Source organism: Bos taurus, chromosome 27 (assembly GCF_002263795.3).
Source record: "Bos taurus isolate L1 Dominette 01449 registration number 42190680 breed Hereford chromosome 27, ARS-UCD2.0, whole genome shotgun sequence".
Lineage (NCBI taxonomy): Eukaryota > Metazoa > Chordata > Mammalia > Artiodactyla > Bovidae > Bos > Bos taurus.
The window spans coordinates 6,032,755-6,044,235 of NC_037354.1; positions in this window are offsets into that span (position 1 = coordinate 6,032,755).

Sequence of the window (11,481 nt, forward strand, 5' to 3'; positions counted from 1 at the left end):
CTTGTTAGCTTTGAGAAAGGGCAAATAAACTAGCAAAGTGATTCCATGTCCATAGTCTGCATCAACTCTGCATAGAGAGCTCCTCTTAGGTGCTACTTGAATCGCAAGTCCAAATCTTCTCAAATTACCCTAACTGACTTTGCTTCAAGTGAAAACTGTGTTTACTTGAAATTACCTAAGAATATTACAAGAAGAAAAAATGAGAGCCATTGCATAGGGGAGAGAACCTCTCAGAAGAGGCAGAAGCTTGTTTTGTCTCCATTATCAAAGTTCCCAAGAGTGGTCTATACTACTATACATTCCCTCAACATATTGGTTCTAAATTTATTGCTTTCTGGGATCTGTTTCAAGAAATTTTTCGCCAAAGGCACCCTTTCCAAGTTCAACAATGACCTTGACATCGCCAATCCAATGGTTTCTTTGTCCGTAATCATTTGACTAGATCTGTTTTCAACATGTGATTTGTGGGACTGTGTTCAATTTTGAAACCTGTCCCTCTACTTCAACATCCAGAAAACTTTGTGGATAGTTAATCTGTATTAGGACCTTGGGGCATGATGACTTGAAAGATAAAAGACAAACACTTTTCATATCTGCTCTCCTTTGATTGTTGTCTTTGATTCATTATGGGATTTTTTTTTTTCTGTTCTCAGCAACACATGAACCGTGAACTTCCAGTTGTTCAAGCTGGTTTTAGAAAAGGCAGAGGAACCAGAGACCAAATTGCCAACATCTGCTGGATCATCAAAAAAGCAAGAGAGTTCCAGAAAAACATCTATTTCTGCTTTATTGACTATGCCAAAGCCTTTGACTGTGTGGATCACAATAAACTGTGGAAAATTCTGAAAGAGATGGGAATACCAGACCACTGCCTCTTGAGAAACCTATATTCAGGTCAGGAAGCAACAGTTCGAACTGGACGTGGAACAACAGACTGGTTCCAAATAGGAAAAGGAGTACGTCGAGGCTGTCTGTTGTCACCCTGTTCATTTAACTTATATGCAGAGTACATCATGAGAAATGCTGGGCTGGAAGAAGCACAAGCTGGAATCAAGATTGCTGGGAGAAATATCCATAACCTCAGATATGCAGATGACACCACCCTTATGGCAGAAAGTGAAGAGGAACTAAAAAGCCTCTTGATGAAAGTGAAAGTGGAGAGTGAAAAAGTTGGCTTAAAAGTCAACATTCAGAAAACTAAGATCATGGCATCTGGTCCCATCAGTTCATGGGAAATAGATGGGGAGACAGTGGAAACAGTGTCAGACTTTATTTTTGGGGGCTCCAAAATCACTGCAGATGGTGACTGCAGCCATGAAATTAAAAGATGCTTAGTCCTTGGAAGAAAAGTTTTGACCAACCTAGATAGCATATTGAAAAGCAGAGATATTACTTTGCCAACAAAGGTCCGTCTAGTCAAAGCTATGGTTTTTCCAGTGGTCATGTATGGATGTGAGAGTTGGACTGTGAAGAAAGCTGAGTGCTGAAGAATTGATGCTTTTGAACTGTGGTGTTGGAGAAGACTGTTGAGAGTCCCTTGAACTGTAAGGAGATCCAACCAGTCCATTCTGAAGATCAGCCCTGGGATTTCTTTGGAAGGAATGATGCTAAAGCTGAAACTCCAGTACTTTGGCCACCTCATGGGAAGAGTTGACTCATTGGAAAAGACTCTGATGCTGGGAGGGACTGGGGGCAGGAGGAAAAGGGGATGACAGAGGATGAGATGGCTGGATGGCATCACTGACTCGATGGACGTGAGTCTGAGTGAACTCTGGGAGTTGGTGATGGACAGGGAGGCCTGGCGTGCTGCGATTCATGGGGTCGCAAAGAGTCGGACACGACTGAGAGACTGAACTGAACTGAACTGAAGACTCTAAAGGGCTGCCCTCGTGGCTCAGACTGTAGAGATTCCACCTGTAATGCAGGAGACCTGGGTTTGATCCCTGGGTTGGGAAGAACCACTGAAGAAGGGCATGGCAACCCACTCCACTATTCTTTCCTGGAGAATTCCATGGACAGAGGAGCCTGGTGAGCTACAGTCCTTGGGGTTGCAAAGAGTCAGACATGACTGAACAACTAACACTTTCACTTTCAAGGCCCTAAAAGAGAGTATCTTCAAGAATTTAACATTATCATAGTGATAATAATAATGATGATCACCATCATGATAGCTGACATTTGTTGAGCACAGACATTTTTTGTGCCAGACACTCTGCCGAGCATTTATTTCATGTGAATCATGCGATAATTCAATAAGGTTAATATAATTATCTGCATTTCACAGATGAGGAAGCCACAACATAGAGAGGCTAGATAAGGTACCCTGTCATCTTTATATATTGAATATTAAAATTTTACTTCTGGTCCTCTCATTGCTTCCTGTCATCCCTGCGATGTGGGTTATCTATGTCTCTACACAGATGGCTTCCATCTTTATCACTACACTGGACCACTCTCTCAATTTCCGATCTGTACATCTTTCTAAAGAGCACACTGCCTGGGACTGTATCATCACCTCAGCATGTAACCTTCCATCATCTTGGCTTTTCAATTGCTTGGCAATACAAGGTGGAAATTAAAGTCTTTCTGATTCTTCTCTTTTCCAAATTATTCAAATGCAATCTGTGTGTCCAGTCAATTCATTCCACACTTGTCTGCATAATCTATTAATACAAAAGCCAGACTAAATGCCAACTGTTCACGACGCTGACCGCCCTGGCTGAAAGTGCTTGCTCCCTCCTTTGCATTCATGCAGGGCGTATTTTGTAGTGCACTTGGAGCTACTGCCAAACTCCTTAGTAAATGTCATATCCTATCACTACGTGTGGACATTTCTTTAACAGACAGTGCCTTTTTATTTGTGTCCTTGTGTTAATGAGAAAGTACACACTCACGTCCTACACTGCTTTCATCCTTTGAATAATTTTAGGTATTTTTAACCAAGAAACTTAGGGGAAAAAACTATTACAAAGGAGAAATAATATCAGAAGAGTTAGGAAATAGAGAATATCAGCAGGTAATGCAAAGTCAACAAAGGATTTACAAAGGACAACAATCCAAACAAATTTATGTTTTAGCAAACAAAATTTACAGCAAATATAATCCAGGATAGAGGATTATTAGGCTAAAGGTCAGGAAACCAAGAGCTGAACCGAGGACTGTTTATTTACCCCCCAAAACAATGGGATACAGAGACAGACTTGAGAGTGAGAAGCACCTAGAAGGTAAAATCTGGAGTTGGTATGACTGAGCATGAAAGAAGGAATTAGAAGTGAGACAAAGCAGACTCGGGAGACCACCAGTGTTCAGGTAGATGGTATTGTCATCAACATGAAAAGATGATCAAGGTGGTGACTCCCAGTGGGCCTGAAGGAAAACACGCTCTGGAGAGAGAGCCAGACTGGAGACGTGACTGACACCTTTTAACAGGCTCCAGCTTGTTGAGGAATCTGAAGGCTTAGTAGTGATGTGGTGCAGTGTGCACTTTTCCAGTCTAAAATCACACCCAACAAGGTGGGGCTACTCTCCCAAGTCCTGAGGGCAAAAGCGAGGGCAGGACCTCAAAGATTCATGTAAGTCTCCCGAAAGACTTCCTCCTACCCATCTGACAGCAATGTTTTCATTCCAAGTAGAATGAAGTGTGCAGGATGCTTTACTTTCTGTCTATACTTTTATACTTTAATCAGATTCTTTGCATTTCACCCTCAGCCCCAGTGAAAACTCACCTGGCAGCGACTCTTGCCACTAGCCTGCCCAGTCTGCTGGCTGCTTCCTTGAGCAGGAATTCTGGGCTAGTAAAAAGCCAGAATGGCTCTTAGTAAAAAGACATGTAGTGAACTCATTAATGGGCAGGGACTCGGGGGAGGAAGAGAGGGAAACTCAGGGAAAACTTTTGAAAACATAGGGCTTATGCCACTAGTCAAAAAGAACTGAAACTTGAAATGAACCTATTGGCTGTTGCTAAAATAAGCTATGGGAAACCATCTAAGACTTTACACATAATAACTGGCACCTACCGAACTGTTACGTACTTAGCACTGTAATTGGTGCTATAATGCACTTTTTGTGATAAGAAAAAGTGTGAAGTCAGTGTTACAATCTGGATTTTAAGAATAAGAAAATTGAGGCTGAGAGAAACAAAGTAAGTTGGTAAAATTCAAGTTTGGAGTTCAGGCCCGTTAGGGTCATGGGCATGCGTGCTCAGTCAGGTCTGACTTTTTGTGACCCCATGGACTGTAACCCTCCAGGCTCCTCTGGGATTCTCCAGACAAGAAGACTGGAGTGCATTGCCATTTCCTTCTCCAGGGGATCTTCCCTACCCAGGAATTGAACCCAAGTCTCCTACATCTCCTACATTACAGGTGGATCCTTCACCCACTGAGCCACCTGGGAAGCCCCATTAGGGGCACAGAGAGTGCTAAATATCTACTTTACCACTTGAGGTCATTACAACTATGCTTTGTATCCATCTTTTTGTCAAAGGTTTTGGGAGTGGGGTTTCCCAACGGAAGGGTGAATGACTGATGTGGTAGAGAATGAGCAGAGAAGGACCTGGGGATTGAAGTTAGACCTCACCCACTCGACCCAAACTGTAGAGTTGTTTTGAGATTTCCCATTTAACTCTCTTACAGAAGTATTGGGCTTTCCAGGTGGCGCTAGTGGTAAAGAACCTATCTGCCAATACAAAAGCTGTAAGAGATGCAGGTTCGATCCCTGGGTCGGGAAGATCACCTGGAGGAGGGCATGGCAACCCACTCCAGTATTCTTGCCTGGAGAATCCCACGGAGAGTGGAGCCTGGCAGGCTACAGTCCACGGGGTCTAAAAGAGTCGGACACGACTGAAGTGACTCAGACCTCAAGCACACAAATGGAAGAACCACCCTGACATTCACAATGCCAGAGCCCCAAGAGAAATTCAGATGATGAATTTGGCATCTCCACCTCAATATTCCATATTTAAAAAAATATCTTATGATTGCTTACATCAGAAATCAGAAAACTGGGACTTTGCTGGTGGTTCAGTGATTAAGACTCTGTGCTTCCCTTGCAGGGAGTATGGGTTCAATCCCTGGTTGAGGAATGGGGATCCCACATGCCGTGTGGCGTGGACAAAAAAATTTTTTTAAAAAGAAACCCAGAAAACTTTTTCTGTAAAAGACCGGACAACACATATTTTTAGGCTTTGCTGGTCATATGCTTTCTATTCCAACCACTCAATGCTGCAGGTGAAATGCAAAAGCAGTCATAAACAATATATAAACACATGGGCATGGCTTTGTTCCATAAAACTTTATTTATGAAAACAGTTAGCAGCTGGGTTTAGCCAGTGGGCTGACCCCTGGCGTATATTTGTGAGACAATGAGTATGTGGGTGGCCTCTGAAGACACCTATCCTACTAAAGCTGTGTAACCCCCATTTGTTGCTTGTGGCCTGGCCTCCCTGACTCAATTCTAACACACAGAAGTGATGGATGCCACTCCTGAGATAAGAGGAGCGTGGGCTCAGTTTTGGGTGCCTACTCGCTCTCTTACTTGCTGCCATTGAGGGAAGCCAGGTGCCATGTTTGGAGCTGCCCTGAGAAGCCCATGTGGCCAGGAGCTGAAGAAGACTTTTGGTGGGAACAGCCAGTGGGAACTGAGACTCTTAGTCTAACAGCCTGGGACACACCAGCTCCTGCCAACAACTCCCTGAGTGGGCTTGGAGATGAGAGCTTTCTAACAGAACCAGAGGCTGGCTGACTGCCGGACTGGAACTCCTTGAGTGCTTTAATCGAGAAGCACCCAGCTGAGTCATTAGCATAACTGTGATGGTTTTCACAATGCACAGAAATTGTGAGATAACGTTTGCTGCTTTCAGCAATTACGTTTTGAGGTCACTTGTTACCCACCGATGGTTAAACTACTATGGTGAGGTGTTCTACAAACAATGCTTTATGGGATCTAGAGACGAGATTTTCGGTCTCAAGGTTTTTGACAAATTGACTGTGTGAATTTAGGTTAGCTGCTGACCCAGTGTGGGCCTTCCATTTCCTCTCTGCCTGCTGAAGAAACAGGAGTCACGCATTTCTGAGGTTATTGTAGGTTTAAATCTTCATAGTTCATTTAATTGAGTCAAACTGATTTCTGCCTCTGAGCCAGAGTTGTGAATTGGCAACCCATGGGTAAAACACAGCATACTATGATATAATTATGAACATTTAAAGGACTAAAGATTCTACAGAAAAACCCAGATTTCTGGCATTTTCAGGAAAATTAAATGATTTAATTCATATTTTTATACTGTAACTTCAAGGAGTATCCAAAGATCTCTCCCCCTTTATACAGAATGGGACCCTCAGAGCAGGGTGGGACCCTGAGTCATTTTTCACTGGTCTGTCTCACTTAGTCATAATGCCTGGCTCTGAAGGGCTTTAGGGAGCTGCTTAGACTATATTCCATTTTGCTTTGAGAACTCCCTTAAAACACAGCAACAGTGTTCTCTTACTTTCTGACTATGTCTGAGGCCAGGACACTGCCCATGTAATGGCTCCGTCTACACTTTGTGAAACCCAGCTGTGTCATGATAGCTGCACCCATGGGTCCTGCTGCCCAGACCTCAGGGAGACCCAGCAGGTTGTGCGTCTGGTCGGCACCTTTCCTATGTTCTCTCTCCCCACCACAGAGCTAGAAGACCTCTCCTCTCTCCCACAGCCTTTACAGGGAGACACATGCACACCCGAACACACACAGAATGACAGAAGTCACTCTAGCTCAGATGAAACCTGCGTGTGTCTTATATTCCCCCTCTCCTGATACATAAGAGCCTGAAAAATGTCCCCCTTTTCCGCTTCTGGCAGGTCCTTACCACTCCTCTTAAATGATGTCATTTATCCTCTAACAATCTCTATGAAAAGAGAGTTTCTGTTCTTTCCTCTTTCCCATTCTTTCTCCTTCCTTCCTTTTCACCACTCTACTTGACAATCACGGGCACATGTTTCTATTTATCTGTGCTGTTTGCGTGTATCTTCTTCTTTAGAGCACTAGTGATCAGTTCATGAAAAATACAGTCTATATAATATATGTATACATAGACCTGTTTAAATTACTGTGTCTTAAAATGTGTTTTGTTTCAGGGGTATTTTTGTGTTTGGTAATAAGCATTTCACAAGACATGTCTGTTTTTGGAAACACTCTGGCCCAGGGCCAAATCTCGGGTTTAGCTCTCTAGTTATGTACACGTACGCACAGCTTACAACACCTATCCAGGCCTGCATGCCCAGCTAAGGAACTTGTCTTCCGGATGACAACCTACAAAAACTGGGGGGAAAAAAATCAATGAAATCTCTAGATGTTTTGAAGCACAGTACACATTTTAGGAAAAATAACTGATAAAGGCCTGGACTTTATTCTCCTGGAGGTTGGTGTTTTGAGTCACCAGACTGTCCTATATTATTGTGACTATGATGGCTCACTGAGCAAAAAGCCCCTGCGGTGCCTAGGGCAGGATGTACTGCTTTCTAAAGGGTCACATTTGCCTCTAGGGCAGCAGAGAACGAGATAGTTAAACAGTATCACTGACTCCATGGACATGAGATTGAGCAAACTCCAGGAGATGGTGAAAGACAGGGAATCCTGGCGTGCTGCAGTCCACGGAGTCACAAAGAGTCAGACAGGGCTAGGTGACTGAACAATGGTGGTGGTTTCTCTAGCTTCTTCGGAAGTGGATTTAATTAGAGACAGTGATGCTCAGTATCACAGGCTGTCTTGCTCAGCTGCCTGAAGTTTCTGTTTAAGTCTCACTTCTGGGACCCTTTTGAGATCTGCCTCTTCCGTGGGGAAGTGGAAGCTCCTGATACCAGCTTGCAGAGCCCCTGCAAGACCGCACCTTTTCACTCAAGAAAGGAAACCATAACGTGTTCCCGAATCTCGTTCACCTCCCCTGTGTGTCTCGCTCTTGTTTCTCTCTGCCTCTGTTCTCCTGTCTCCGTGTGTGTGTGTCTTCCCCCCGAGTGGTCTCTCTTCCTCTGCTCTGGAGGAGAGCGCCATGGTCTCTGGGTCTCTCCACGTCAGAAGTCTCCTTCTGAGTGTTTCCAGCTCTGGGAATCCCCTTCTGCACCCAAGGGAGTTTCCTGACCAGGAAGTTTCCTTCTCCAGCCAGGTGATTGTGGGAGAGCGTGACGAGAACACACAGACCCCTCCTGTCCATAAATCTGGCTACAGAGCTCTGTAATGACGCATCTTGAAGGTTCATGGGGAAAGAGATAACAGATAAGAATCAACCCTCATTTTCTGTGGGGAGAAGAGCTCAAGGTGGAAGTCTTAACTCATCTCAGACTATGCTATGCTAAGTCACTTCAGTCGTGTCCAACTCTGTGTGACCCCATAGATGGCAGCCACCAGGCTCCCCCGTCCCTGGGATTCTCCAGGCAAGAACACTGGAGTGGGTTGCCATTTCCTTCTCCAATGCATGAAAGTGAAAAGTGAAAGCGAAGTCGCTCAGTCGTGTCCAACTCTTCACGACCCCGTGGACTGCAGCCTACCAGGCTCCTTCATCCATGGGATTTTCCAGGCAAGAGTACTGGAGTGGGGTGCCATTGCCTTCTCCAACTAACCATTCTCAAATCCCAAATGAGCCAAGCGTAGGGCCATGTGTGGGTCTTCTCTCTACATGAGGAAATATGACCAAGTTGACGTAGTCAAAGCCAAGCTTTTAGGGGAGTTTCTTTATTTTTTAAAGATGATTGTTTTCTAGCTTTGTTATTAACAGCAACAAAATCTCCAGATTTAAAGGGATCTTCAAGTTCATAGTAATAAAATGCTTTATGTGATGGTTAAATCCTGCCTTTTTCGAGCACTTTTAATGTTGATGAACTCACTGTTTCTAAGAGGATCTCATTTTACTTTTAGCTGCTATGTCTATTGTTTTATTTTTCTCTTTATTGAGCCAAAATACACTTCCCCAACTCATGTCTCATTGTTCCTGTCTTGGTTCCTGGTTCTCAAAAATCTCCCTCCCTTCCTTTTTCTTCCCTTCTTCTCTTCTCATTTTCTTTCTTTTTTAGTCAGACTGTGTCCTTTTTTAAAAAATTTTTTGACTTTTGATTTTTAAATTTTAGGTATAGTTGACAAATAAAGTTGTAAGATCATGATGTGGTTCAGATGGTAAAGGATCTGTCTGAAATTCGAGAGACCCAGTTTCCATCCCTGGGTTGGGAAGATCCCCTGGAGAAAGAAATGGCAACCCACTCCATTGGGTTGTTGTCTGGAGAATCCCATGGACAGAGAAGTCCGGTGGGCTATAGTCCAAAGGGTCACAAAGAGTCGGACACCACTGAGTGACTAAGCGTACACATGATACTGACATCAAGATGATTCAAAATATGTGCACATTTTGAAAGAATTCCCCACCCCCTCCCCGCATCTAGTTAATCAACACATTCATCACCTCATTTCTAGATCTTTTTTGGAGGTGGGGGTGAGAAACATTTTCCTGGTTTCCTTTCTTCCTCTCTAACCTTGAACACAAATTTCAAACTTGGCCAGAGTGGCAATGAGTCAGGACCAGCTGCTCAGACTGCAGAGATTCTGGGGAGAAGTGAATTGGGTTGCATCTCCTTTCTTTCCCCAAGAATTTTCACTTTCAGCAGAAAAATTATTTTACCTCCAGATTAAAGCCCTGTATTGGTTCCCTGAAATCTTCTTGAGGAAACTAGAGACTCAAGCAAGTTAGGGTTTCTGGAGGTCTTGGGAAGTCTATAGGAAAAGGATTTCAGACTTTCAAACTTGCTGGCAGGCAGGAATGAACATTGAGCAAATTGGTGTCAGTTCCTGAAGAACTAACCTTGAGTCAATGTCCCCCTATTAGCAGGGGACTAATTATCTGGAAGAGGTAGAGGGGGTATTTCCTGGAAGACAGTTCCTGAGCTGTCTAATAGGGGGTTTCCTATTAGACACAAATCTCTGCTCTCACTCTTTTTGTCTCCACGGATGCCATCAAATGTAAAAATGCACCATTTTTAATGCATTAATTAAAAAAAAGTTGAACTACGAACAATGTATTTTTATCACATGGAACCTTAACTTTACATCTATTGAATGAACTCTGAAATTTGTTTAGACATAATTACTTAGTTTATTTTATGCTTTTATATGAATTTTTTAAAAAAAGTATTTCCGTATCAAGACTACTGTTCATGTTAAGGAAGCAATTCTTATAAGACTGTTTAACTTGGACTTTTTTCAAGGATGCCAACACCCATTAGGAAAATTTTCATGGTGATATGTTTTTAATCTTAAATGAAGGTGTCAACGGAAAGTTTCTAGTCAAAAACCAGAGCCTAAAGTCTTTTCTCGAATGGCACTTCCGTAGTTGGTTATTGGAGAGGGGGTGCAGGGCTTGCAGAGAGATGCATCAGCTACGCCACCGGGAAGGGGACAACACAGGAAAGGGAGGACCAGGTACCACAAGACCCTCACCCACTGTGGGGTGGTTGTCTTCTCCAGCCCTGTGGTCCTCAGGAACATCTTGACAACATTTAAGAATTACATGTGGCCCCCAAGGCACCACCTATAGGGACTGGCACTGAAAAGGAAAGCTGCTGGAGTGGGAAATCCTGGAACGAGGCTTTCTGCCATCTTGGTGTTCCATCCTTCTTTTCAAGAGGAGCTGTCTCTCTACTGAATTCCTTTCCCAAGACTCACGGTGTCCTCCCTGCACATGAGCAGAGGGCGGAGATGTCTGAATGACGGGGATGAGGGGAGGGCTGCCTGGGCTCCCAGGATGTGGGTTCCCACGCTGAGCCAGCCTGGGGCTCCCTGGCTCCACTGCGGCCTGACCAGCTCACGGCTGCACCGCGGTGACTCATGGAACAAGATGTTCAGGTGTGATGCCTGCTGCAGGTGTGGTGCGGTTCCAGGTGGGCACCACAGGAAACTGGAAAAGCCACACATTTCACTTGTTGTTGTCATTGTGTTGCTTCTGGGAGGAAGCTGGGGGAGCTCAGACGGACCAGCTCTCAGTCCAAGTCTAGGCGGGTGTTCTCCCCCTTCAGCAATCATCTTCCCTAGCCCTGTGGTCCGCAGGGACATCTTGGCAGCATTTAAGAATTACATGTGGCCCCCAAGGCACCACCTATAGGGTCTGACGGATTATCTAGGGTGGATCCTTAGCTGACTCTGTAATGGCACCTGAATGAAACTGTTGTATATCCAGACTGAGAACCACGGCCTCAGGTAGAGAGCTGGGGATCCCGGGAACCCCCTCCAGCAATTCACTACCTTTCCCTGCAGTCACATGACCGCTGGCACCACCATAGCCACCCAACAGCTAAGGCTCCGAGTAAGTGGAACACAGAGAAGTTGCAGTGAACCCTGATAAACATAATTTCACCACATGATCCCACAGACCCCTAAAAACCTGTGAGAGGAAAGGCTGGGCCTCCTCCTCAGAGAGAGAGAAGGTGCCCTCAGAGGAGACGGTCACATGATCCACTTCATGTCAGA